General features: G+C 34.0%; 1 protein-coding gene across 1 annotated transcript in view; it reads left to right on the top strand.

Moving 5' to 3' along the window:
- LOC111059783 (receptor-type guanylate cyclase Gyc76C) overlaps positions 1–26171 on the top strand; it is a 319606-nt gene that overhangs the window by 1538 nt on the left and 291897 nt on the right. The window contains 1 exon segment of the mRNA XM_039436866.1: positions 14474–14533. The gene's annotated coding sequence lies outside the window, so the exon portion shown is untranslated.

Genomic DNA, 26171 nt, shown 5'->3' with positions numbered 1-26171 from the left:
TATATTATATGAGTTTAAAAATCGCTTCCCGGTGGTTCGGAGCCTACCTAAAGCCGTAGGTCCGCTCATCATTATCCTAGGTCCGCTCATAATTATCAGTCTCATTACCCACGCACAAGCCTAGATCTTATGTAAGCATCATCTTCTGCTAAAAAATAAATAAAAACTGTGTGGTATAAATGTTTAACATTTTATACAACAACTTCCTCAGTTTGGTACCAATAATATTATTCAAACGTAGCTCGTTTGCTGTGTTGTCTTGTTTCATGCATGATTATTTTAATTCTTCTTAAATTATTAGCATAGAATAAAACAATCTTCAGTTAAAGGTTTCTCTATTATTAGTTAAAATATTTATCCGTGACTTGACAGTTCAAACATTTTATAATGAATGATTTTTGCCTATCAGTGAAACGTTCAAAAATATTTTGACATTTTTTATGTTGTGTTTTTTCTAAAATTGCATGATGCTCATATTAAGGTGCGTACAGATTTACGCGCCGCGAACATGAGCAATTCACTTTTCATCAGCTGACTATATCTGTGTTTTTACAGAATCGGTAAGATACAGATATAAAAAGCTTGGCATCAGCTGATAAAAAGTGAATTGCTCATGTTGACTATATGTGTTTTTACAGAATCGGTAAGATACAGATATAAAAAGCTTGGCATCAGCTGATTAAAAGTGAATTGCTCATGTTCGCGGCGCGTAAATCTGTACGCACCTTAATATGAACATCGTGCAATTTTAGAAAAATGTGAAAAAACACAACATAAAAAATGTCGAAATATTTCTGAACGTTTCACTGATAGGCAAAAATCATTCATTATAAAATGTTTGAACTGTCAAGTCACGGAGAAATATTTGAACTAATAATAGAGAAACCTTTAACTGAGGATTGTCTAATTCTATGCTAATAATTTAAGAAGAATTGCAATGATCATGCATGAAACAAGACAACACAGCAAACGAGCTACGTTTGAATAATATTATTGGTAGCAAACTAAGGAAGGTGCTGTATAAATGTCTACGCACCTATAGAAACAAATAACATTTTTTATCAATCTGTGGTTATATTATATGTACAGAATTCGTTTTCAATTTGTTTCCTGGCTTTGAAAGATTGTCTACTCTATTTTTAAGATTTCCTGCAACAATATATTCAATGAAATAATATCATAATTTTGTATCAAACAAATTTATTCACAATAAAATATAATGTATAATATTTAACAAAAATGAACAGTTGATATTTCATCAGATATACCGGCTATCAGCTATCCTCTATAGAAGGCAGTGAGTGGCGAGGCAGAGAATCGGCCCCGCTGTTCTTCTATCTTTCTTCATTGTCATTATAACGTGGACCTCACTATATAATAGCCTCTACAGGCCTACACTTTAACTAGAAAGTAATACTAAAGTTTAACTAATACTAAAAACTAGAAAACCACTAATTCTCTTGTTGGTGAAAATATTATTTCGATCTCATCTAAATTCGTTCACTACCTCGAGCAGAAAAGAAAGCTGTATCTTGAAACACAAACAGATTGTTGTTTGAAACCGTTGAAAATTTTCCACTTCTTGCCGATAATTAAGCGTTAATACAGCGAAGACATATTTTTCGACAGCGAATTTTTGGTAGGAATTTAGTTGCTATCCTTGTCTATCATTAGACAAAACAGATAGCTCTGCTCTTGTCGTCTCAGCTGTTGAGGCAAGAACTAAATGTCACACTCTGAAGTGCCGACTTTAGTGAGGTCCACGTTACTAGTAGTTCTGTGAACAGTGGACCTCACGCAGTGTTCTCATCCACTAGTACCTGATTGAAACTATAGACCTTACGGAAATACAGCAATAGACTGGCTTCTCCACACATCTCTGTGTAATCACTTGTCAGCTGATTTATGATGAATAATTCTATAGTCCAATTTTTACTCCAATATTGGCGTATGAAGGAGGCTCCTTTTCCTCTTATATTATCCTTGAAATGCAACAATTCCAAAAACCTTGTATAAACGTCGACGCGCAATTAAAAAAGGAACATACCTGTCAAATTTCATGAAAATCTATTACCGCGTTTCGCCGTAAATGCGCAACATATAAACATAGAAACATTTAAACATCAATTTAAACATTTAAACATTAAGAGAAATGCCAAACCGTCGACTTGAATTTCAGACCTCACTTCGCTCGGTCAATAATGGCAGTGGAGAAAGATAGGAGAACGGAGTTGCCGATTCTCTGTCTTGCCACTGCCTTCTATAGAGGATAGATGATACCGGTATATTTGATGTAATATTAACTGATCGTTCATTCTTGTTAAATTATATCTTATTTATCAATAAAATATATTTTTCAATAATTAATTAATGAATTTCCACAATTGAGAATTAATATTTAGTCAATTAATTATATTTCTACATTGTTGAAAACCATCTGGCAACATTGCAGAGCTAGAAAAGGATACCGCTATCCCCTTTGTCAAATGATAGACAAGGATAGCAACACAATGTTAATCAAATACTGCCATTATAACGTGAACCTCACTATAGTCTCAACCTAGTTCGTCTCTTGGATGCGTTCCAGCCTTGAAATTTATCTTTACAAATTTATTTTGCGGCCTTTTAATATCGCTTCTAGTTCCGAGTTCTCAACGCCGAAAGACAACCTTTTTTTTATTGGATCTGGATTGAAAAATATATCGCCTGTAGACAAAATCTCGAAATAGATTCTCTTCTAACTAGCTATTTTTTACCTCTTTGATTTGGTTAGGGTGTGTTGTCCATTTTTTACCTCTTTTTTTACTAGCTATTTTTTACCTCTTTGGTTTCATTTCGGTGTGTTGTCCGGTTTTTATCTCATTGATGCAATATTCTAGCATAACTTAAGTTATTGTTGAAGTACAGTTGATAATAAATTATTGAGGTCGTGAACGAACACAATATCATGACATACACCTGTTACTGTAAACACGATACACGCTACATTGGTGAGGTTCAAAATCATAGTTCTCTTGCATAATGACAAAGTTCAAATAGTAAGTTCATGATAGTAATTGAATAGTAAGTTCATGTAATTAATTAATAGTAAGTTCAGTAATTAATAATAAGTTCATGATAGTAATTAAAAGACCTCTGAATCACTAAAATAGAAATATTCGACTCGAAAAATATATAATTGGCCTTATATTATTTTTTACTTGCCCTATTACAATAGGTAAGGAAAGTATTGCTTTCCGAAAAAATTAAGGTAGGCTACCCCAGTTTCTAAATTTCTATACGTTTCAAGGTCCCCTGAGTCTGAAAAAGTGGGTTTTGGGTATTGGTCTGTATGTGTGTGTGTGTGTGTATGAGTGTATGTGCGTCTGTGTACACGATATCTCATCTCCCAATTGACGGAATGACTTGAAATTTGGAACTTAAGGTCATTACAATATAAGGATCCGACACGAACAATTTCGATCACATGCGGCTCAAGATGGCGGCTAAAATAGAAAAAAATGTTCTCAAAAACAGGGTTTTTCGCGATTTTGATCAAATTTATACCTAAAATAGTCATTGATAAGCTTTACTAGCAACTGCCACAAGTCCCATATCTGTAAAAATTTCAGGAGCTCCGCCCCATCTATGCAAAGTTTGATTTTAGATTTCCAATTATCAGGCTTCAGATACAATTTAAACAACAAATTTCGAGTGGAAAAGATTGAGCATGAAAATCTCTACAATTAATGTTGAATAACATTTCCACCTAAAACTCAAAATAAGCTCGAAATTCGAGAAAATGTCATTATCCAATTGCAAACTGTTGGCAACTGTTGATTCTATTAAATTTTTCACTATGAAGAGATAGAAGAACTCGTATGTCTCCAGCGTTATTGTCCTGTCACCAGCTGGCTCAGATCTTTGTTTATAAGTAGTAGAATTGAGATGCGCGGAACACTAGCGTCAGGTGATAAATTTTCATAACGGCAAGGAAAGTGCGCCACACCAGTTTTTTGTTTGTTAGTAATTATTGAGTATGAACATAGTAAAAATATATAATAATTGATCATTATAAGAATAATCAACAATTGATATTAGATTAAACCTAACCTAACCTAACCTATAGTGTATCCTTTTCTTCATGGTATGACCTTATAACAGTCAAGTAGTAACCCTACAGTGAGGTCCACGTTATAATGGTTTAAGAGAAAGATAGGTGAACAACGTTGCCGATCCTCCGTCTTGTCAATGCCTTTTTAGACGGTACATTAGCTGATAAAGGTTTATTAATGTAATATTAACTGTTCATTCTCGTTTAAAAAAACAAACAAATATATTTTATTAAGCAAGAAATTATATTTTGCAATAATTTCATAATGAATTTTCATAATTAAGATGAAATATTTTGTCAATTAATTATTAATTCCACATTGTTGAAAGCTGATCTGGCAACAGAGCAAAGCAAGAGAGAGATAGCACTATCCGCTTTGTTGAATGATAGACAATGATAGCAATACCATTGCTAATCAAACACTGCCATTATAACGTCGACCTTTCTATAGCAAAATTTCAATGAATTTTTCTGTCCTACCCAAATATCTATTTTCAAAATTCCATCATCAAATTCAATTCAAATACTATTAAAATACTTGAAGATTTATAAATATGTGGTTTAAAAAATTACAAATACAGATTACAGAATACAATATGAATTTTTCTGTCCTACCCAATATCTATTTTCAAAATTCCATCATCAAATTCAATTCAAATACTATTAAAATACTTGAAGATTTATAAATATGTGGTTTAAAAAATTACAACAAATTACAGATTTATAATAAATGTGTTTATCAAATAAATTCAAATACTTTCACAATATTTCAGGGTCTATGAATAGTTTAATTTGATGGTTTAGCATATAAACATATTCAGTTCCCTTCTTATTGCTTGGGGGGTTCACAGGAACCCAGTGAAGGAGATGCTGACCCCTTAAGGCCGTAACCGTTATCATGGTATTATGTCCGCTTTATTATCATATAATATTATCAGAAGACCCATCTCCTCACAAGGCTGGGAAACTCAATCTAAAGTCATTAACAGCACTGGTCAACTATGGAGCAATTTAATTCAAGCTTTTGTCTCATTTCAATTCACAATGAAATCTAGATGTCTTCTTCTTCATCTTCATCTTCTTTTTCTACTCCTTCTTCCGTCTTATACTTCTTCTGTTCTTTCATCTCATCATCATCATCACTTCTTTCTTTCTTCTCTTCTTCTTCTCCTTCTTTATTTTCCCTTCTTCTTTCTTCTTCTTCTTCTTCTTCTTCTCTTCTTCTTCTCTCCTTTTCTCCTTCTTCTTCTTCTTCTTCTCCTTCTTCTTCTCTTCTCTCTTCTTCTTCTTCTTCTTTTCTTCTTCTTCTTCTTCTTCTCTTCTTTTCTTCTTCTTCTTCTTCTTCTCTCTTCTTCTTCTCTCTTCTTTTCTTCTTCTTCTCTTCTCTTCTTCTTCTCTTCTTCTCTTCTTCTTCTTCTTCTTCTTCTTCTTCTTCTTCTCTTCTTCTTCTTCTGCTTCTTCTTCTTCTTTCTTCTTCTTCTTCTTCTTCTTCTTCTTCTTCTTCTACTCCTTCTTCTTCTCCTTTTTCCGTTTCTACTTTTACTCCTCTGAATAAAATGGCAGAGGTTCAATGATGACTGTCTACTCCTTACTATGAAGGAAAAGCAAGACAATCTGCCAATGTTGTCATGTCCACTCGATAAACACAGGATGATAACAGAGTCACAATCAATGGCTGAGATGATAGCGGAGTGTTTTCAAACCATGGAATTATGTTTATAAATTGAGTAGAAATGACAGCACAACCATATTTGTTTCACGTCTCTCTTCCTCAACAAGAGACAACTGATTCCTCCTCTCTTTTCATCTACAAGAAACGACTGAGTACAAACTTATTTTGTTCCTTGTCTCATTTCCCCAACAAGAATGAACTGATCTCCTGTCTCTTATTATCTTCAAGAAACAACTGAGTACAACCTTATTTTGTTCCTTGTCTCATTTCCTCTACAAGAATCAACTGATCTGTCTCTTTTTATCTTCAACAAACAACTGAGTACAACCTTCTTTGTTCCTTGTCTCATTTCCTCAACAAGAATCAACTGATCTGTCTCTTTTTATCTTCAAGAAACGACTGAGTACAACCTTACTTTGTTCCTTGTCTCATTTCCTCAACAAGAATCAGCTAATTTCTCATCTCTTTTCCTCATAAGTAAGAACCAATTTCCATCTCTTTTCCTCAACAAGTAAGAACTGAATGGAAAAATAATAGATTACCGTTTACATATTCATTACATTGCGACAAGAGACCCGCCGGATAAAGCATTCTTCATTCCTAGCTTTCACCATTATATATTTCACATATATTTGTATATATTACATACTGTTTGTCGTAAATTTGTCATCTTTGTGCGAATTCTAAAGTTTGAAATAATGTGATAAAGTCCATGTGTGCGGGGAATCGCAAATAATGTGCATTTGCTGAATTGCGTTTGTTAGTTGTTGATAAGGAATTTGCGTTGTAGTGTCGATTGTACTGTTGCTTTCCTTGAGATTTATAGGAGTAGATTTGCATGTAGATGAATCTTCATCATCATAGATCAAGTAGTGTAGTATTATTATACTGTTTTGAGCGTTAGGTAGGTTATAGCAGAGAAAATTATAAGTTTTTATGCAAAGATTGTTTTATTCTATGGTTATAGTTCAACCAGAGGAAATTTGAGATTTTTCTATTCTATAGCTCACTCAGTGAGGTTGTTCACGTTATAATGGCACTGGAAATTGGTTATCGATGGTATATACAACGATGACGTGGAATTTGAATTTTTTTTAATTTCAAATTCATTTCATTTTCAGAAATTGTACATTCTACGATACATTCCCCTCAAAATTATTCCTCCAATCTATCTATATCTATATATATATATATAAAAGCGAAATGGCACTCACTCACTAATTGACTGACTGACTGACTGACTGACTGAGTCACTCACTCACTCACTCACTCGCATAACTAAAAATCTACCGGACAAAAAAAGTTCAAATTTGGTAGGTATGTTCAGTTGGCCCTTTAGAGGCGCACTAAGAAATCTTTTGGCGATATTTAACTCTGAGGGTTGTTTTTAAGGGTTTAAAGTTCGTCTTTTAGCATGTATATCTTCTCTCCCAATCTCTTAATTATAATTGAAATTCCATATCATATGTTACTATAGAACTAATCTAGATAGAGTACCTCTTCGAAACAGTTGTTAACTGGCACTAAATTAATAATTTGTCAGGTTGGCATTAAGTTGAGTTGACTTGTTAGGTTGGCACCAAGTTGAAGTTTAAATGCATTTATCGCGGAAAAATTGATTGGGCACTGCTACTTCAATCCTGGGAATATTATATTACTAGCAATCTGGCTCGCTTCGCTCGCCATATCCGTTTAGCCAGCCGTTTAGTCTGGACCCCCGACTGGATTGTCCTAACATATGATAAAAATGCCCAAATGAAAAATGCAGGCGAGCGAAGCGAGCCTGCTGATTTCATCCTCGGACGATCCAGTCAGGGGTCCAGGGGGCGGAGCCCCCTGGCTAGACGGATATGGCGAGCGAAGCGAGCCTGACGGCTAGTAGTATAATAAAGGAAAGAATTGGCTTATACACACGTACGGGATAGGAAATTCACGAAAGACGTATCATCCCTTCTGAACAACTGATTAATTAACCGAGGGATTCTCTATCATGATTGACACAGTTTAGTGATAAGGAGAGGTTACCTACAAATATATAGTGTGGTTCACGTTATAAAGGCAGTGTTTGATTAACAATAGGTGTTGCTATTCTTGTCTATCATTCAACAAAGCAAATACTGCTATAGTGAGGTCCACGTTATAATGACAGTATTTGTTCAACTTTGGTTTTGCTATCCTTGTCTATCATTCGACAAAGCCGGTGGTACTATCCTTTCCTAGGTCCACAACGATGACAATTATGTTTTGACAGTGTAGAAATATAATTAATTAATGCAGAGAATCGGCATCGCTTTTCTTCTATCTTTATCCACTGCCATTATAACCTGGACCTCACTATATACTCTTTTAGCTTCGCATCGTTTCCAGATCGTTTATTAACAATGTATAATTATAATTCATCAACAGAATATTCAATCATAGTTATGAAAAAGTATAATTTTATCATTGACGAATAAAATATTATCGATAATTTTAAACAACAATGAACAGTTAATATTACATGATATATCGGTATCAGTTTTATCCTCTACAGAAGGCAGTGGCAAGGCAGGGAATTGGAAATGCTGTTCCTATCTTTCTCCACTACCATTATAACGTGGACCTCACTATATCTTTGTTGGGAACCTCTCCTTATCAATAATCTCTGTTAATCATGATCGAGAATCCCTCAGTAATTAATCAGTCCAGTAGTTGAGACGTGGTGATGCGTCATTCGTGAATTTCCTATCCCGTACGTGTATAAGCCAATTATTTCCTCTATTATATTATAGATTAAAGGACTGATTTTCAGAGGAATGTATTGTAAAATGTACACTTTCTAAAGATAAAATGAATTTGAAATGAAAAAAAATCCTACCCCACGTCATCGTTGTATTTACCATCGATAACCAATTTCCAGCTTCTGTCCTCACATTTCCAACAATTCATTGGTTCATTTCTAGTTCAACTCAAAAAATATCGCATCAAATATTGTTTAATTTCAAGTTTATTTCAAAAAATATCCATCTCTCAACAAAATATATTGGTTCATTTCAATTTTATTTCAAAAAATATCCAATCTCTCAACCAATATTGGTTCATTTCCATTTTATTTCAAAAAATATCCCATCTCTCAACAAATATTAGTCTATTTCAAGTTTAATGAAAACAATACTTGAACCCCGTATGGTAGATTTATCGAAATTGGTACTGTAGTCCAATATCGTTTCAGTTGATAATACGGTGCAATGCCTATATATAGACTGGAAAGACAAACAGTATGAAACTCATCTTTTGCTCCAAATCACATTCTCTCAACTCCAGACTGTATATATGTATGCATACATGATTTCTATTCTATGTAGCTTTTGTCGTTTGTTTGCTCATGAATCGAATACATTTCAACATAACGTTGCCACTACAGTAAGGTCCAAGCTATAATGGCAGTATTTGATAAACATTGGTGTTGCTATCCTTGTCTATCATTCGACAAAGCAGATAGCACTATCCTCTTCCAGCTCCGCAACGTTGCCAGATCGTTTTCCAACAATGTATAAATATAATTTATGTTCAAATTTTTTGATCTCAATTCTTGAAATTTATTATTAAATCATAAAAATCAAATATAATTCATCATTTTTTCCAAGAATGAACAACAGTTGATCTTTACCGGTATCAGCAAGGCAGAGAATCGGCAACACTGTTCTCCTATCTTTCTCCACTGCCATTATAACGTGAACCTCACTACAGAACGTTGTGACTGCTTTATGTTGATACGACCTTTTCAAATACAGTAAAATACATTCATGTGTGCTCTGGGAGTGGTATTAAGGAGACAGTTTCTTCCTCTCTATTCTCTCGATAGATTCCAATGATTCCCTCTCTTTTCCCCCAAGGGATGCTGGATCCTCCCTTGCTTCAACTGTACTAACTTCATTTCTATTCCTCTGTGGAGCTTTATTGCTTCTCAGTACTGGAGTTTGATGCAATCAGTGATGAACTATAGTGCTCAGACTATGTGCTATTATAGGCTTATATATGTTGATAGGATACATAAAGCTGAAGTTTTCTTCTTATCTAACTGCTATTTATACTATAACTTATTCTATGTTTCTTCCACTAACTTCTTCTATTTTTAATCTTATTTTTATTGAATACTAGCGGGTAATTAAAAACTTGATTTACTAAAAACATGATGTACTGAAATCTTGGAGAATTTAAAATAGGCTTATAACCATCCTCAGTAAACTAAGAATCCATATTCAAAATCCTATACTATTAAAAGAGCAATTTATGTTTATATGTTTTGATGTTTAGATGTCTATATGTTTGCATTTCACCGGATCTCGAAAACGACTGTAACGATTCTCACGAAAATCAGAACATAGTAGGTTTATAATATATAAACTCGATTGCAATAGGTCTCATCCCTAGGAAAACTCGCTGAAGGACATTAAAAGGATAACTATTATTATTCATCCTTGGAAAAACCGCTGATAATAATTATTTCGTCGTCTGTTGATGATGGAAGTGCGTGAGCGAGTTCATGTGTGTGGGATTGTGTCAAAATTATGACTCAGCTGTTGAATTTTTGTAATCATTCAATCTGGTACTTGAGAATTTTTTGTAACTGCCGGTTGCAAAAAAGCCGGGCTATTTTCAATCCTGATTGATTCCACTATATTCATCTTTTTGAAATGGTCTTCTCTGATTTGGTTCACGTGAAATGAATTGTATTAAAATTTAACCGGCTTTTGTGCAACCATGCCTTTGTGAGGGAAATTTTTGCATTCCTCTGGGAATTAATCTCAATTTACTGTGATTAGATAGAACATTTCTGTATGAATGTTATTATAATTCCTTCTTTCGTAATAATTTTTTTATGCTTTTGTACTCCAGAGCGAAGCTCGGTCCCCGATATTTATAATTTAAACAGTTGAGTAGTTCAGACGTGATAATGCGTCTAACATAATTTTCCTATCCCGTACGTGTATAGGCTAAGGCGATTCTTACCTTCATTATATATTATAGATTATTGTATTAAGTTGAAAATTATTGTGCTATGTGAAGGAGGCAAATGGATTTCTATTTTCTTCATCAATAAATACTGGATCATGCTTTAACGAAGATACTGTACATCAAGGTACTGGTCTACGATCTTACACGTTATAATGGCAGTGGAGAAAGATAGAAAAACAGCGTTGCCGAGTCTCTGCCTTGCCTCTGCCTTCTATATAGGATAGCTGATTTAATATTAATTGTTTATTCTTGAACAAAATAAACAATTATATTTCATTTTACAAGAAAATATATTTTCAATTGATTTCATTTCCACTAATTATAATAATAATAATAATAACTTTATTGGCATTCATGAAATGAACAAAAGCCTCTCAATTAAGGTAATTTTTGGTTGGCAGTTACAAAAAAACATCTTGAAATAACAAAACTTACAATATAAATTTCCACTATTAACATGAAATATTTTATACGTTGTTAAAAAACGATGTTGAGCTAGAAAAGGAAACCACTATCTGTTTTGTCGAATAATAGACAAGGATAGCAACACCAATGTTGAACAAATACTGCCATTATAACGTGGACCTCACAATAGGCCTTCTACGTCTCAGAACATTCTCATGTCTCACGCGATAAATTTATTATTATCGATAAGACCTTACATGGTAACTTGTTGGAGTATAGTCTAACTAAATGATGTAGAATGTTATTTTTAACACATATTTTTTGTGTATCTTTTATGATATGGATTCGGAAAATTGTTTGAAATTCAGCTGAGAAAAAATATTTCAATTAATTCTGAGAAAACTGATAGACTACCTCGTAGCATGTATATAAATAATGGTTATATAGTTAGTGTAGTATCGTTTATTGTGAGACTTCCATCTATTTTAATAGCGAACTGCTGTGAACGCTGCGTCTTTTGATAAACTCCAATCAAACAAATTGATAACTCTTATCAGCGGAGTGAAAGAATCTTTGACCGCAGAGTTCAAATCGATCTCTCTCTCTCTCTCAGACTCGAAGCTCACGTACTTTCTCTTTCCCTCGCATACACACAGATTACTTAATTTCTCTGTCTCTCTCAGACACAAATTACTTAATTATTTCTCTTTCTGTCTCATACACACAGATCACTCAACTACGTTCCCTTTCTCTCTCAGACACACTGCTCAATTTCTCTCTCTCACACTCTCTCTGTTTTTCTCTAGTGCGCACGTTCTCTCTCCATGCGTGTGAGAGACGGAAAGTAAAACAGTATGCTATTTGATCGTTTATTTAAAACACTTAGGGATGTTTGCACAGTGACAGTTTAAACTAAATTTCATTTTAAACTAGATTAAATCCGTATCAAGTCTAGTTTGTTATAATTTGTTTCATTTTGAGTTTAAGCCACCAGCTGATTGAATTCAGTTTAAGCTTTGACTGCCCTAAAAGTCTTAGTAGAAATTGAATAAATAAGTAATTGATTAATTACTAGTAGTTCTGTGAACAGTAGACCTCACGCAGTATTCTCATCCACAAGTACCTGATTGAAACTATAGACCTTATGGAAATACAGCAATAGACTGGCTTCTCCACACATCTGTGTAATCACTTGTCAGCTGATTTATGATGAATAATCCTATAGTCTGATTTTTACTCTAATATTGGCGTATGAAGGAGGTTCCTTTTTCCTTTTATATTATCCTTGAAATGCAAAATTTCCAAAAACCTTATATACGTTGACGCGCAATTTAAAAAGGAACATACCTGTCAAATTTCATGAAAATCTATTACCGCATTTTGCCGTAAATGCGCAACATATAAACATTCAAACATTTAAACATTAAGAGAAATGCCAAACCGTCGACTTGAATCTTAGACCTCACTCCGCTCAGTCAAAAATCTGGTGTGGCGCACTCACACAACTTTCCTTGCCGTTATGAAAATTGATCACCTGACGCTAGTGTTCCCGCGCATCTCAAGTCTACTATTCAAAGATTTGAGCCAGCTGGTGACAGGGCAATAACGCTGGAGACAAACATGAGGTCTGCTATCTCTTCATAGTGAATGATTTAATAGAATCAACAATAATTTGCAATTGAATAATCACATTTTCTCGAATTTAAAGCTTATTTTCAATTTTAGGTGAAAATGTTACTGAAAATTAATTGTAGAGATTTTCATGCTCAATCTACTCCACTTGATTTTTTTTGTTTCAATTGTATCTGAAGCCTGATAATTGGGAATCTATCTGCATTGATAGAGCTCCTAATTTTTACAGATATGGGACTTGTGGCAGTTGATAGAGCTTATCGATGACTATTTTAGGTATGAATTTGATCAAAATCGTTGGAGCCGTTTCCGAGAAAATCACGAAAAACCCTGTTTTTGACAACATTTTCGCCATTTTAGCCGCCATCTTGAATTGCATTTGATCGAAATTGTTCGTGTCGGATCCTTATAGTGGAAGGACCTTAAGTTCCAAATTTCAAGTCATTCCGTTAATTGGGAGATGAGATATCGTGTACACAGACGCACATACACTCATACACACACACACACACACACACACACACACACACACACACACACACACACACACACACACACACACACACACACACACACACATACAGACCAATACCCAAAAACCAGTTTTTTGGACTCAGTGGACCTTGTAACGTATAGAAATTTAGAAATTTGGGTTACCTTAATTTTTTTCGGAAAGCAATACTTTCCTTACCTATGGTAATAGGGCAAGGAAAGTAAAAATGAGTAAAAGAGTGTTTATACATCATTTTTCATGAAGGGAAAAATTATATTAAAGATAAGAAATAAGTAAGGTAAATAAGTATTCCCGCTAAGATGAATAGAAGCTGTGAATAAAATTAAGCTGCGTTTACATTAGTCAAGTCTCCTTGAAATAATTTTTTTAACGTTTGAGTTGAATGGTTTGATTTGAAAACTTGTCAATTTAACTTGAATTCAAGTTTTCATCACCTCAAAAGTTAATAATTATGAAGTTAAAAATGTAATCAATCTCAAAAGTTTCCTTCTTCATATCATACTTTCTTCTTTCTTTCATTTAAATGTTGTTATACATTGTACAAAAACTGTTTTTATCATCTTATTTTTCCAAATTGTAGGTTGGGTTGCACCTTCAAGTTTCAAGTTGAATCCAAACGTGAAACATTTTCAACATCTTCTTGAATAAAAAGAAACTTCAAGAAGGGTGGGTCTACAGTGGATTGAAGGTTCTGTTCTTGTAAACTTGACTTCAGGTTGCAAAATACTAAATTTTATTCTACATAAACGTCAAGAAAACCTGGTTTCAAAGAAATTTAAGGCCGTGCAAAGGCTAAAAATAAACTTTCTACTGGTGATATTTTTCAAAGTTTTTCGATTTGTATATCATCAAGCTATCAAAATGAAATAGTTTTCCCAGGGAAACCTTATTTCCAATCATTACTTTTCGAGATATGAGCGCCTAAAGTTTACATTTTTGGGACAGAACATTTCAAATTCGGTAAGAGATAAATCCATGAATTCCCATGTAGCTGTTCACCCGGTTGTCAATATTTGCAGAAGCAGAAGTCTTCGGGGTGATTTACATTATTTAATTGGGATTTTCGTTTGTTAATAATTATTTATTTGCCTTGTTCATTGAAAAATCTCACAATTTGCTTCATTAAAAATTATAACTAACAATTATTTTTTCCTTTCAGGTGAAGTGCAGACTAGTGATGTAATAGGAGATAGGACCGACGACCAGAAAATAATATAAGGTAAGATTTTGACTCTAATCTTTGAAAAAAATGTGATGAACTGATAAACTAGTATTTTGCTGGTATTAACAACTATCATTTATCTCTTGTGGGCTTGATTATAGTTTTGGATCACTTGAACTGTACACAACTTCCTAGGGAGAATTGGATTGGCACTTCAATTTGTCGTCAATTCAATTCCTACTTTATTGGGTCAACTGTCTCACTTTCTCATTCTCTCTCACTCTCTCTCTCTGTAGCTGTAACTCTCTCTCTCTCACACACACTCTCTCTCTCTCTTTCTTCTGCGTTGTCAGACTCATCAGCAAGATATTTAACTACTGTCATTTATCAATTGCGAAAAATTGCAACAATTACAATCTTGACAATTTTTAACCAGTGGGACCTTCAATGAGAAAACAAAATATAATTGATGGTTTGAACAAATTCTGTTGGTATCAATAAAGATCAACTGTAGGTGTTTCTACAATTTTTTCAAGGCTGTAAAATTGTGATGTCTTTGAAGAGTTTGGAGTGTTCTAAACTTCTTTTTCCATCTATATTTTTATTTTAGCTTGTGGAAGTTGTAACAAGATGATAAAGATTGTTGGTTCATTGCATTCGAATTATTTAATTTTTTTCTTGAGTTGTTATGAAGTTGATAATGTGGTAATTATCCATACCTACTGAATTTTCTTTTCATTTCATTTGCTATTAAGAAGTGTATTTTCACTCCAAATAGAAGTCTTTTGAAACCCATAGATAAGGTCTTGGATAGAAACTCTAAGCTCAGCCTACCAGCTGAACCTATGAATCTAATTTGAACTTTTCTAGTCCAGTCGTTCTTGAAATGTATAAATAACACTTCTATTGCTTTCTATCGTTGAATAATACTATTCCAAGGAGAATAGCATGAAATTAATGTAGGAATGGTTGAATCAGTAGTACACGTCTCCAGAACTAATGAGCTATCTGATTGTTCAATGGCTTGTTAAATAATAAAGTAATAATTTAATAGTAAAAGAACAGTTTTAGGCTTTGGTCTGTTGTACTTAGAAGAAGCTGTGTGATTCGGAATCATTGAATAGACGAATAGATTAGTCGCCATCTTACCTTCGCATCTCACCACCAATAGGAAGCGAGCAGCTCGGGAATGTCACATGCCGTCCTATGAAACGGCTCGAGGGGGCGTGGCTTGAGTTAGCTCTCACTTCCACTCCCATATTTTATGTGTCTTCAGATAGTTCTTTCTTTCTTCGCTAGGGTAGGCTACAGGATTATCTGAAATTTCCAAAGTAAAAAACCAGTATATTATTTGAAAAATTACAATAAAATTATATGATAATAATTATTAGACCAGAACTAATATCCTCCCAAATTCTATAAACAGTCATTTTTCAAGAACGACTGTCTCTTTTGTTGGATTAAAATTCCTTCTTGTTCAGTGAAAACAGGTGTTAGTTATTCCATATCATAGATCACTAACTTTGGTATGAACTCTTCATTCTCAGGAACACGCTATAATAGCAGTGGAGAAAGATAGTAGAACAGTGTTGCCGATTCTCTGCTATCCCACTGTCTTCTATAGAGGATAACTGATTCCAAAATATCTTATGTAATATTGACTTTTCATTCTTGTTTAAAATGATCAATTATATTTTATTCGTCGAGGTAATATATTTTTAATTAATTTCCATAAATGAGATTGAATATTTTGTTAATTAATTATATTTCTGCATTGTTGATAAACGATCTGGCAATGTTGCAGAGGGAGATAATGATAGTGCTATCTGCTTTGTCGAATGATAGACAAGGATAGAAACACTAATGTTAATCAAATACTGCCAATATAACTTGGATCTCACTTTATACTTCTTACCTGCTCTTTCTCAAAGTAGAAAATATCCTTAGTTGTCATACAGTTCCATATATGTAGGATAAAACCTCCCACACTATGCATAAAAATGCCCTTTTTATCCACTCTCATACGCATTCAAAGTTGATATGTTTTTCTGTTACTCTCTCGTTCTTCGTCTCTTCTTCCTCCTCCTATTTCTCATTTCTTTCACTCTCATACACATTCAAAGTTGAAATGTTTTTCTTGTTTCTCTCTCTTTTCTTCGTCTCTTCTTCCTCCTCCTATTTCTCATTTTTCCATCTCATTTCTTACATTCTCACAGGCATTCAAAGTTGAAATGTTTTTCTTGTTTCTCTCTCGTTTCTTCGTCTCTTCCTCGTCCTTCTATTTCTCAGTTTTCTATCTCATTTCTCACATTGTCTCACGCATTCAAAGTTGGAATGTTTTTCTTGTTTCTCTCTCTTTTCTTCGTCTCTTCTTCTTCCTCCTCCTATTTCTCATTTTTCCATCTCATTTCTTACACTCTCATACGCATTCAAAGCTGAAATGTTTTTCTTGTTTCTCTCTCGTTTCTTCGTCTCTTCCTCGTCCTTCTATTTCTCAGTTTTCTATCTCATTTCTCACATTGTCACACGCATTCAAAGTTGAAATGTTTTTCTTGTTTCTCTCTCTTTTCTTCGTCTCTTCTTCCTCCTCCTATTTCTCATTTTTCCATCTCATTTCTTACATTCTTACACGCATTCAAAGTTGAAATGTTTTTCTTGGTTCCTCTCTCATTCTCTCCTCACTTCACCTTCTCTTTCTCCTCTTTTTCTCACGGATTTCTTTCTCTTTTCTTTGTTCCTTCTAATTTGATTCACCTAGTATTTTTTCTCTCTTTCTCGCGGAAAGATAACTCATGTATCCATTGTGGTTTTCATCGTCTCCTCTTTCTCCTCCTTTTTCTCACTTATTCTATCTCTTTTCTTTCCATCCTCCTATTCCATACATCTAGTATTTTATCTTTTTCTCTCTCTTGCATTAGAAGAAAAACTGATTATTGGTGGCTTTCATCTTCTCTTCCTTCTCCTCATATTTCTCACTTTTCATCTCACCTTCCATCTCTTTTTATTGCCTCCTCTTACTCTATCCACATCGTTTTTATCACTCTCTCTCTCTCCCCCTCTCGTTGTAGAAGGAAAACCCGCGTATTATTTGTGGTCCTCATCGTCACCTATCTTTGTTCTCTCTCTTCTTCCACTCACTAATTCCATTCTGTTCTTTGACACATCTCATTCGATTCACCTCGTTTTCTCTCTTTTTCTCTTTCTTTTTGTAGAAGGAAAACCCGAATATTCCTTATGGTTTTCGCCATCTCTTTCTGCTTCTATTTCTCACTTAATTCATCTCTTCTCTCTGCCTCCTCTCATCCAATACAACTCGTTTTCTTTCTCTCTCACTCACTCTGTCTCTGTCTCTCTCTCTTGTTGTAGAAGGAAAACCCGCGTATTCCTTGTGGTTTTTGTCATCCCTTCTTTCTCCTTCTCTCTTCTTTCTCTCACTAATTCCATCTCTTTCCTCTACCTATTCTTATTCGATCCATCTCGTTTTTCCTCTCTTTCTCTCTTGTAGCAGAAGGAAAACTCTTGTATTCTCGGTGGGTTTCCTCTTTCCAATCCACAGATTAGATGGCTTTTCCTCACACCTCTGACGTGCGATGCTTTACAAAATTTCACCCTCCGTTGGCTGCTGGTCTTCTTCCAATATTCCTGTTACTCTCATTGATGAGGCCACACCTCCAGTTCATAAGAGAGAGCTTTTTTTATTCAGCTAATTAACTCTTGTTCAATTCGCCTTCAACTGGATTCGTCTGTGACTTTTCTTTCTATTTCAACAACATTCTGGTGCCAGGATATCACAGTTTCAATAATTCGGATAACATAATATCCTGAACGTAATTTTTAATGATCAAGTGCTCTAAAGCTGGTATTACACCAAATTTATTAAAAAAATGTTAATAACTTAATCCTTATAGATTCTATTAGATGACATAACTTATACACAAGATGAACATATGTGTTTGTCAAGTTCCGTTCATCTAATAGAATCTATAAAGATTAAGTAATTAACATCTTGTTGACCGAGCGAAGTGAGGTCTAAGATTCAAGTCGACGGTTTGGCATTCTCTTAATGTTTAAATGTTTGAATGTTTAATGTTTAACAATGAGAGTGAAGAGTATGAGAGAGATACTAGTGGAAAGAGAGAAAGAAGAGTGATGTTATTTCATGACTTGTAACATCTGGAGTTTTATTATTCACTTTGCATTCGGAGATTGGTCAATACTGTTGTTCATCTCAGAGACGAACCAGAATTCGTTTTTTCGTTTGTTCAATATGGAACAAAAATAACAAACACGTCCAGTGAGGTCTAAGATTCAAGTCGACGGTTTGGCATTTCTCTTGAAGTTGAATGTTTATATGTTGCGCATTTACGGCAAAGCGCGGTAATATTTCATGAAATTTGACAGGTATGTCCTTTTTTAATTGCGCGTCGACGTATATACAAGGTTTTTGGAATTTTGCATTTCAAGGATAATATAAAAGAAAAAGGATCCTCCTTCTTACGCCAATATTAGAGTAAAATCAGACTATAGAATTATTCATCATAAATCAGCTGACAAGTGATTACACAAATGTGTGGAGAAGCCACATGCTGTATTTCCATAAGGTCTATAGTTGTTTCAATCAGGTACTTGTGGATTAGAATACTGCGTGAGGTCTACTGTTCACAGAACTACTAGTTTAAATGTTCAAGTGCTCTAAAGCTGGTATTACACCAAATTTATTAAAAAAATGTTAATAACTTAATCCTTATAGATTCTATTAGATTCAACATAACTTATCATACAAATGATGAACATATGTGTTTGTCAAGTTCCGTTCAATCTAATAAAATCTATAAATATTAAGTTATTAAAATCTTGTTGATAACTTTGGTGTAAAGACAGCTATAAAACCGTATGCAGATACTCGGTTTAAACGGAGAAATGCCAGCTGTTTAAACCCCGTATGAAGTTTATTTTCAAGTTCCAAAATTGTCAATAATTGATACAGTATTTTCCAGTTATCAGTGATGGTTGAGTGAAAATCTTATTTAATTTGGTTTTTCAACTCACCTTCCATCTCTTTTTATTGCCTCCTCTTACTCTATCCACATCGTTTTTATCACTCTCTCTCTCTCTTCCCTCTCGTTGTAGAAGGAAAACCCGCGTATATTTGTGGTCCTCATCGTCACCTATCTTCGTTCTCTCTCTTCTTTCACTCACTAATTCCATTCTGTTCTTTGACACATCTCATTCGATTCACTCCAGTTTCTCTCTTTTTCTCTTTCTTTTTTTAGAAGGAAAAACCGAATATTCCTTATGGTTTTCGCCATCTCTGCTTCTATTTCTCACTTAATTCATCTCTTTCCTCTGCCTCCTCTCATCCAATACAACTCGTTTTCTTTCTCTCTCACTCACTCTGTCTCTGTCTCTCTCTCTTGTTGTAGAAGGAAAACCCGCGTATTCCTTGTGGTTTTTGTCATCCTTTCTTTCTCTCACTAATTCCATCTCTTTCCTCTACCTATTCTTATTCGATCCATCTCGTTTTTCCTCTCTTTCTCTCTTGTAGCAGAAGGAAAACTCGCGTATTCTCGGTGGGTTTCCTCTTTCCAATCCACAGATTAGATGGCTTTTTCTCACACCTCTGACGTGCGATGCTTTACAAAATTTCACCCTCCGTTGGCTGCTGGTCTTCTTCCAATATTCCTGTTACTCTCAATGATGAGGCCACACCTCCAGGTCATAAGAGAGAGCTTTTTTTATTCTGCTAAATTAACTCTTGTTCAATTTGCCTTCAACTGGATTCGTCTGTGGCTTTTCTTTTAATCTCAAACATTCTGGTTGTCAGGAATCATAAGTTTCAATAATTCGGAATATCATATATTCCTAGTTAATATATATTGGACTCAAAATTAGACAAAACATATAAAGTGATAAACATAACCAATTTTTAGAAAATTTCTATCCAAATTTGGGAAAGGAACAGTTTTGGGCTTTAACCCGTTGTTCCTTCCCCAAACATTCATAGTTATGTATAAATAAATAAACATAATATCTTGAACGTAATTTATGTTGATGAAGTGCTCTAGGTTAATTTGCGTTTACACCAAAGTTATTAACAAAATACTAGTAGTTCTGTGAACAGTAGACCTCACGCAGTATTCTCATGCAGTAGACCTCACAAGTACCTGATTGAAATTATTGACCTTATGGAAATACAGCAATAGACTGGCTTCTCCACACATCTGTGTAATCAATCACTTGTCAGCTGATTTATGTCGAATAATTCTATAGTCTGATTTTCACTCTAATATTGGCGTATGAAGGAGGCTCCTTTTCCTTTTATATTATCCTTGAAATGCAAAATTTCCAAAAACTTTGTATATACGTCGACGCGCAATTAAAAAGGAGCATACCTGTCAAATTTCATGAAAATCTATTACCGCGTACCGCCGTAAATGCGCAACATATAAACATTTAAACATTAAGAGAAATGCCAAACCGTCGACTTGAATCTTAGACCTCACTTCGCTCGGTCAATTAATAACTCAATCTTCATAGATACTATTAGATTGAACATTACTTATCATACACATGATAAACATATGTGTTTGTCAAGTTCCGTTCAATCTATTAGACTCTATGAAGATTAAGTTATTAACATTTTGTTAATACCAATTAAGTGATTGAATGAAGTAATAGAGTAGATATAGCTTATTAACATTTTGTTAATAACTTTGGTGTAAACGCAGCTTAAAGAAGAGTACTAAAGAAAGAGATAACTTATCTTCATTTTTATTCTGCAGAATTTACTCCTGTTCAATTTGCCTTCATCTGAATTCGTCTTTGACGAAATTTTCTGTTTATTTTTAATCATGGCTGTCGAAATATCGTAATTTCAATTCCCATTCCAACCCATTTCTCGTTACAAGACTAATGACTTTACAGAATAAGTCAACATAATAAATTAATTTGCATTAACCAAGTGCTCTAAGTAAAGAAAGAGATGGCTTTCTTTCATTTTGCTAAATCAACTTCTGTTTAATTTCCTTCAAATTGGTTCCATGGAGACTCATCTGTTCATTTCAAATTATGGATGTCAAAGTATCTACATATATTTAAATTTCCATTGAAACTCATTCTTTGTTCATCTTGGAATTTCCTCCAATTTTTAAATTAAATTTTAACCGTGATTAATTTTACGAGAACCAATCAGAGAAGGCGTTTTTGAAAAGACAGCATCTCTGATTGGTTCTCGTGGAATTAATCACGGTTAAAATTAAACCGGCTGTTGTGCAAACCGGCACTTATCATACACATGATAAACATAGTGTTTTGTCAAGCTCCGTTCAATCTGAGCCTGAACATTGAAAAAACCAATTACATCACCTTCGCATTTATACAACTGGTAACCTGATGAGAATTTAAATCTGAAACTCCACTCAAACTGCAACAATAACTGCACCTGCCCTACTATAAAAAGAGTCAAAAGTACCAATATCTAGGTGTCCACATAGATGAAAATTTGAAGTGGGACATACACATAAAATTTATTTGCAGAAGAATGAGATATCTATCCTATAATTCTACGAAGCAAAAAAAATTCTGAACTCAAAACATCTAAAAATGGTTTACTTGCACTGGTCCAGTCCATAATTCAGTTTGGTATATCCGTATGGGGGGCTGTTATAATTCTCACTTAGAAGAGCTTTTCATATTCAAAATCAATAATCAAAACAATTTAAAATAACCCAGACTTTACCCAACGACTTGACTTTCAAAGAGTTTAATGTGTTAACAGTTAGGCAGTTGTACGTAATAAATGTAGCGAAATATATAATCAAACATAAAGCTTATTTTCCTTGCACAAATACACAATCAATACCTGTACAATCTGAGACCCTCCTCAAATAAGTATCTTATGTACAATACAAACATTGAAACCATCAAAGACAACTTATATATTTAAGCACTAAATTGATAATAAAATTCCTGAAGAATATATCTGCTGCGCAGAGTTGACTAAAATAAAAACATGATATTAGTATTTGGATTAAAACTAACTATTTTTTCTACCTGTAAATTAAACAAAGTAAAAGAGGAACTTAGTGTTTTTGTGTGCTCACTTACCAATCTAGTGTGGACCTTTTTATTTATTTTTCTTTAGTAAATTAACTATCCTATCATCCACCTCACCTTTTTTCCTAATCCTTTATTTTCCCTCTCAAGGATTGAAAGCCTTCCTAGTACATGGGTAACCATAGTTGGATGAGCTTCAATCCCACCCCTTTAACCAAATTTGAATTAGCATCTTGTACGGACATTTTGTTTTTTTTTGTACTATTTTGCTAGTTGTTTATTCTTGTGTAATTTAATATTACTTGTATTTTATGTATGTGTGTAAAGGAAAATAATTGAAATTGAAATTGAATCTTTACTCTATGAAGATTAGTTATTAACATTTTGTTAATAACTTTGGTGTAAACGCAGCTTTAAAAGAAGAGCATTAAGAGAGAGATAACTTATCTTCATTTTTATTCTGCAGAATTACTCCTGTTCAATTTGCCTCCATCTGACTTATCTTTGATGAAATTTTCTGTTTATTTTTAATCATGGCTGTCGAAATATCGTAATTTCATTTCCATCCAACCCATTTCTCGTTACAAGACTAAGAACTTACAGAATAAGTCAACATAATAATTAATTTGCATTAACCAAGTGCTCTAAGTAAAGAAAGAGATGGCTTTCTTTCATTTTGATAAATTCTTTCTGTTTAATTTCCTTCAAATTGGTTCCATGGAGACTCATCTGTTCATCATTATGGATGTCAAAGTATCTACATATATTTCAATTTCCATTGAAACTCATTCTTTGTTCATCTTGGAATTTCCTCCAATGAAGCTTGGGCCCGGTTGCACACAGCCGGTTAAATTTTAACCGTGATTAATTTCACGAGAAACAATCAGAGAAGGCGTTTTTGAAAAGACAGCATCTCTGATTGGTTCATTTCACCTTCCATCTCTTTTTTATTGCCTCCTCTTACTACTCCATCCACATCGTTTTATCACTCTCTCTCTCCCCCTCTCGTGTAGAAGGAAAACCCGCGTATTATTTGTGGTCCTCATCGTCACCTATCTTTGTTCTCTCTCTTCTTCCACTCACTAATTCCATTCTGTTCTTTGACACATCTCATTCGATTCACCTCGTTTTCTCTCTTTTTCTCTTTCTTTTTGTAGAAGGAAACCCGAATATTCCTTATGTTTTCGCCATCTCTTTCTGCTTCTATTTCTCATTTAATTCATCTCTTTCCTCTGCCTCCTCTCATCCAATACAACTCGTTTTCCTTTCTCTCTCACTCACTCTGTCTCTCTGCTCTCTCTCTCTTGTTGTAGAAGGAAAACCCGCGTATTCCTTGTGTTTTTTGTCATCCCTTCTTTCTCCTTCTCTCTTCTTTCTCTCACTAATTCCATCTCTTTCCTCTACCTATTCTTATTCGATCCATCTCGTTTTTTCCTCTCTTTCTCTCTTGTAGCAGAAGGAAAACTCGCGTATTCTCGGTGGGTTTTCCTCTTTCAATCCACAGATTAGATGGCTTTTTCTCACACCCTCTGACGTGCGATGCTTTACAAATTTTCACCCTCCGTTAGCTGCTGGTCTTCTTCCATCTTCCTGTTACTCTCATGATTAGGCCACACCTCCAGTTCATAAGAGAGAGCTTTTTTTATTCAGCTAATTAACTCTTGTTCAATTCGCCTTCAACTGGATTCGTCTGTGACTTTTTCTTTCTATTTCAACAACATTCTGGTGCCAGGATATCACAGTTTCAATAATTCGGATAACATAATATCCTGAACGTAATTTTTAATGATCAAGTGCTCTAAAGCTGTTTTACACCAATTTATTAAAAAAATGTTAATAACTTAATCCTTATAGATTCTATTAGATGACATAACTTATACACAAGATGAACATATGTGTTTGTCAAGTTCCGTTCATCTAATAGAATCTATAAAGATTAAGTAATTAACATCTTGTTGACCGAGCGAAGTGAGGTCTAAGATTCAAGTCGACGGTTTGGCATTCTCTTAATGTTTAAATGTTTGAATGTTTAAATGTTAACAATGAGAGTGAAGAGTATGAGAGAGATACTAGTGGAAGAGAGAAAGAAGAGTGATGTTATTTCATGACTTGTAACATCTGGAGTTTTATTATTCACTTTGCATTCGGAGATTGGTCAATACTGTTGTTCATCTCAGAGACGAACCAGAATTCGTTTTGTTCGTTTGTTCAATATGGAACAAAAATAACAAACACGTCCAGTGAGGTCTAAGATTCAAGTCGACGGTTTGGCATTTCTCTTGAAGTTTGAATGTTTATATGTTGCGCATTTACGGCAAAGCGCGGTAATAGATTTTCATGAAATTTGACAGGTATGTTCCTTTTTTAATTGCGGTCGACGTATATACAAGGTTTTTGGAATTTTGCATTTCAAGGATAATATATAAGAAAAAAGGATCCTCCTTCTTACGCCAATATTAGAGTAAAATCAGACTATAGAATTATTCATCATAAATCAGCTGACAAGTGATACACAAATGTGTGAGAAGCCACATTGCTGTATTTCCATAAGGTCTATAGTTTTTTCAATCAGGTACTTGTGGATTAGAATACTGCGTGAGGTCTACTGTTCACAGAACTACTAGTTTAAATGTTCAAGTGCTCTAAAGCTGGTATTACAACCAAATTTATTAAAAAAATGTTAATACTTAATCCTTATAGATTCTATTAGATTCAACATAACTTATCATACAAATGATGAACATATGTGTTTGTCAAGTTCCGTTCAATCTAATAAAATCTATAAATATTAAGTTATTAAAATCTTGTTGATAACTTGGTGTAAAGACAGCTATAAAACCGTATGCAGATACTCGGTTAAACGGAAAATGCCAGCTTTTTAAACCCCGTATGAAGTTTATTTTCAAGTTCCAAAATTGTCAATAATTGATACAGTATTTTCCAGTTATCAGTGATGGTTGAGTGAAATTTCTTATTTAATTTGGTTTTTCAACTTATCTGAATTCTAAATTCCTAGTTTATATTTTGACTCAAAATTGGACAAACTAATAAAGTGATAAACATAACCTATTTTTAGAAAATTTCTATCTAAATTTGGGAAAGGAACAGTTTTGGGCTTTAAGCCTGTTGTTCCCCTCCCAATCTTCAGTTGAGAATTATATTGTATCTATCAATGTATAAATAAATAAATAAACATAATATCTTGATCGTAATTTATGTTGATGAAGTGCTCTAGGTTAATTGCGTTTACACCAAAGTTATTAAAAAATACTAAGCAGTTCTGTGAACACAAACCTCACGCAGTATTCTAATCCACAAGTACCTGATTGAAACTATAGACCTTATGGAAATACAGGAATAGACTGGCTTCTCCACACATCTGTGTAATTAATCACTTGTCAGCTGATTTATGATGAATAATTCTATAGTCTGATTTTTACTCTAATATTGGCGTATGAAGGAGGCTCCTTTTCCTTTTATATTATATCCTTGAAATGCAAATTTACAAAAACCCGTATATACGTCGACGCGCAATAAAAAAGGAGCATACCTGTCAAATTCATGAAATCTATTACCGCGTTTTCGCCGTAAATGCGCAACATATAAACATTTCAACATTAAGAGAAATGCCAACCGTCGA

This window comes from Nilaparvata lugens, chromosome 10 (genome assembly GCF_014356525.2).
Source record: "Nilaparvata lugens isolate BPH chromosome 10, ASM1435652v1, whole genome shotgun sequence".
Classification (NCBI taxonomy): domain Eukaryota; kingdom Metazoa; phylum Arthropoda; class Insecta; order Hemiptera; family Delphacidae; genus Nilaparvata; species Nilaparvata lugens.
Note: the sequence above shows the minus strand (reverse complement) of the source record. Positions and strands in the feature narration are given on the sequence as shown.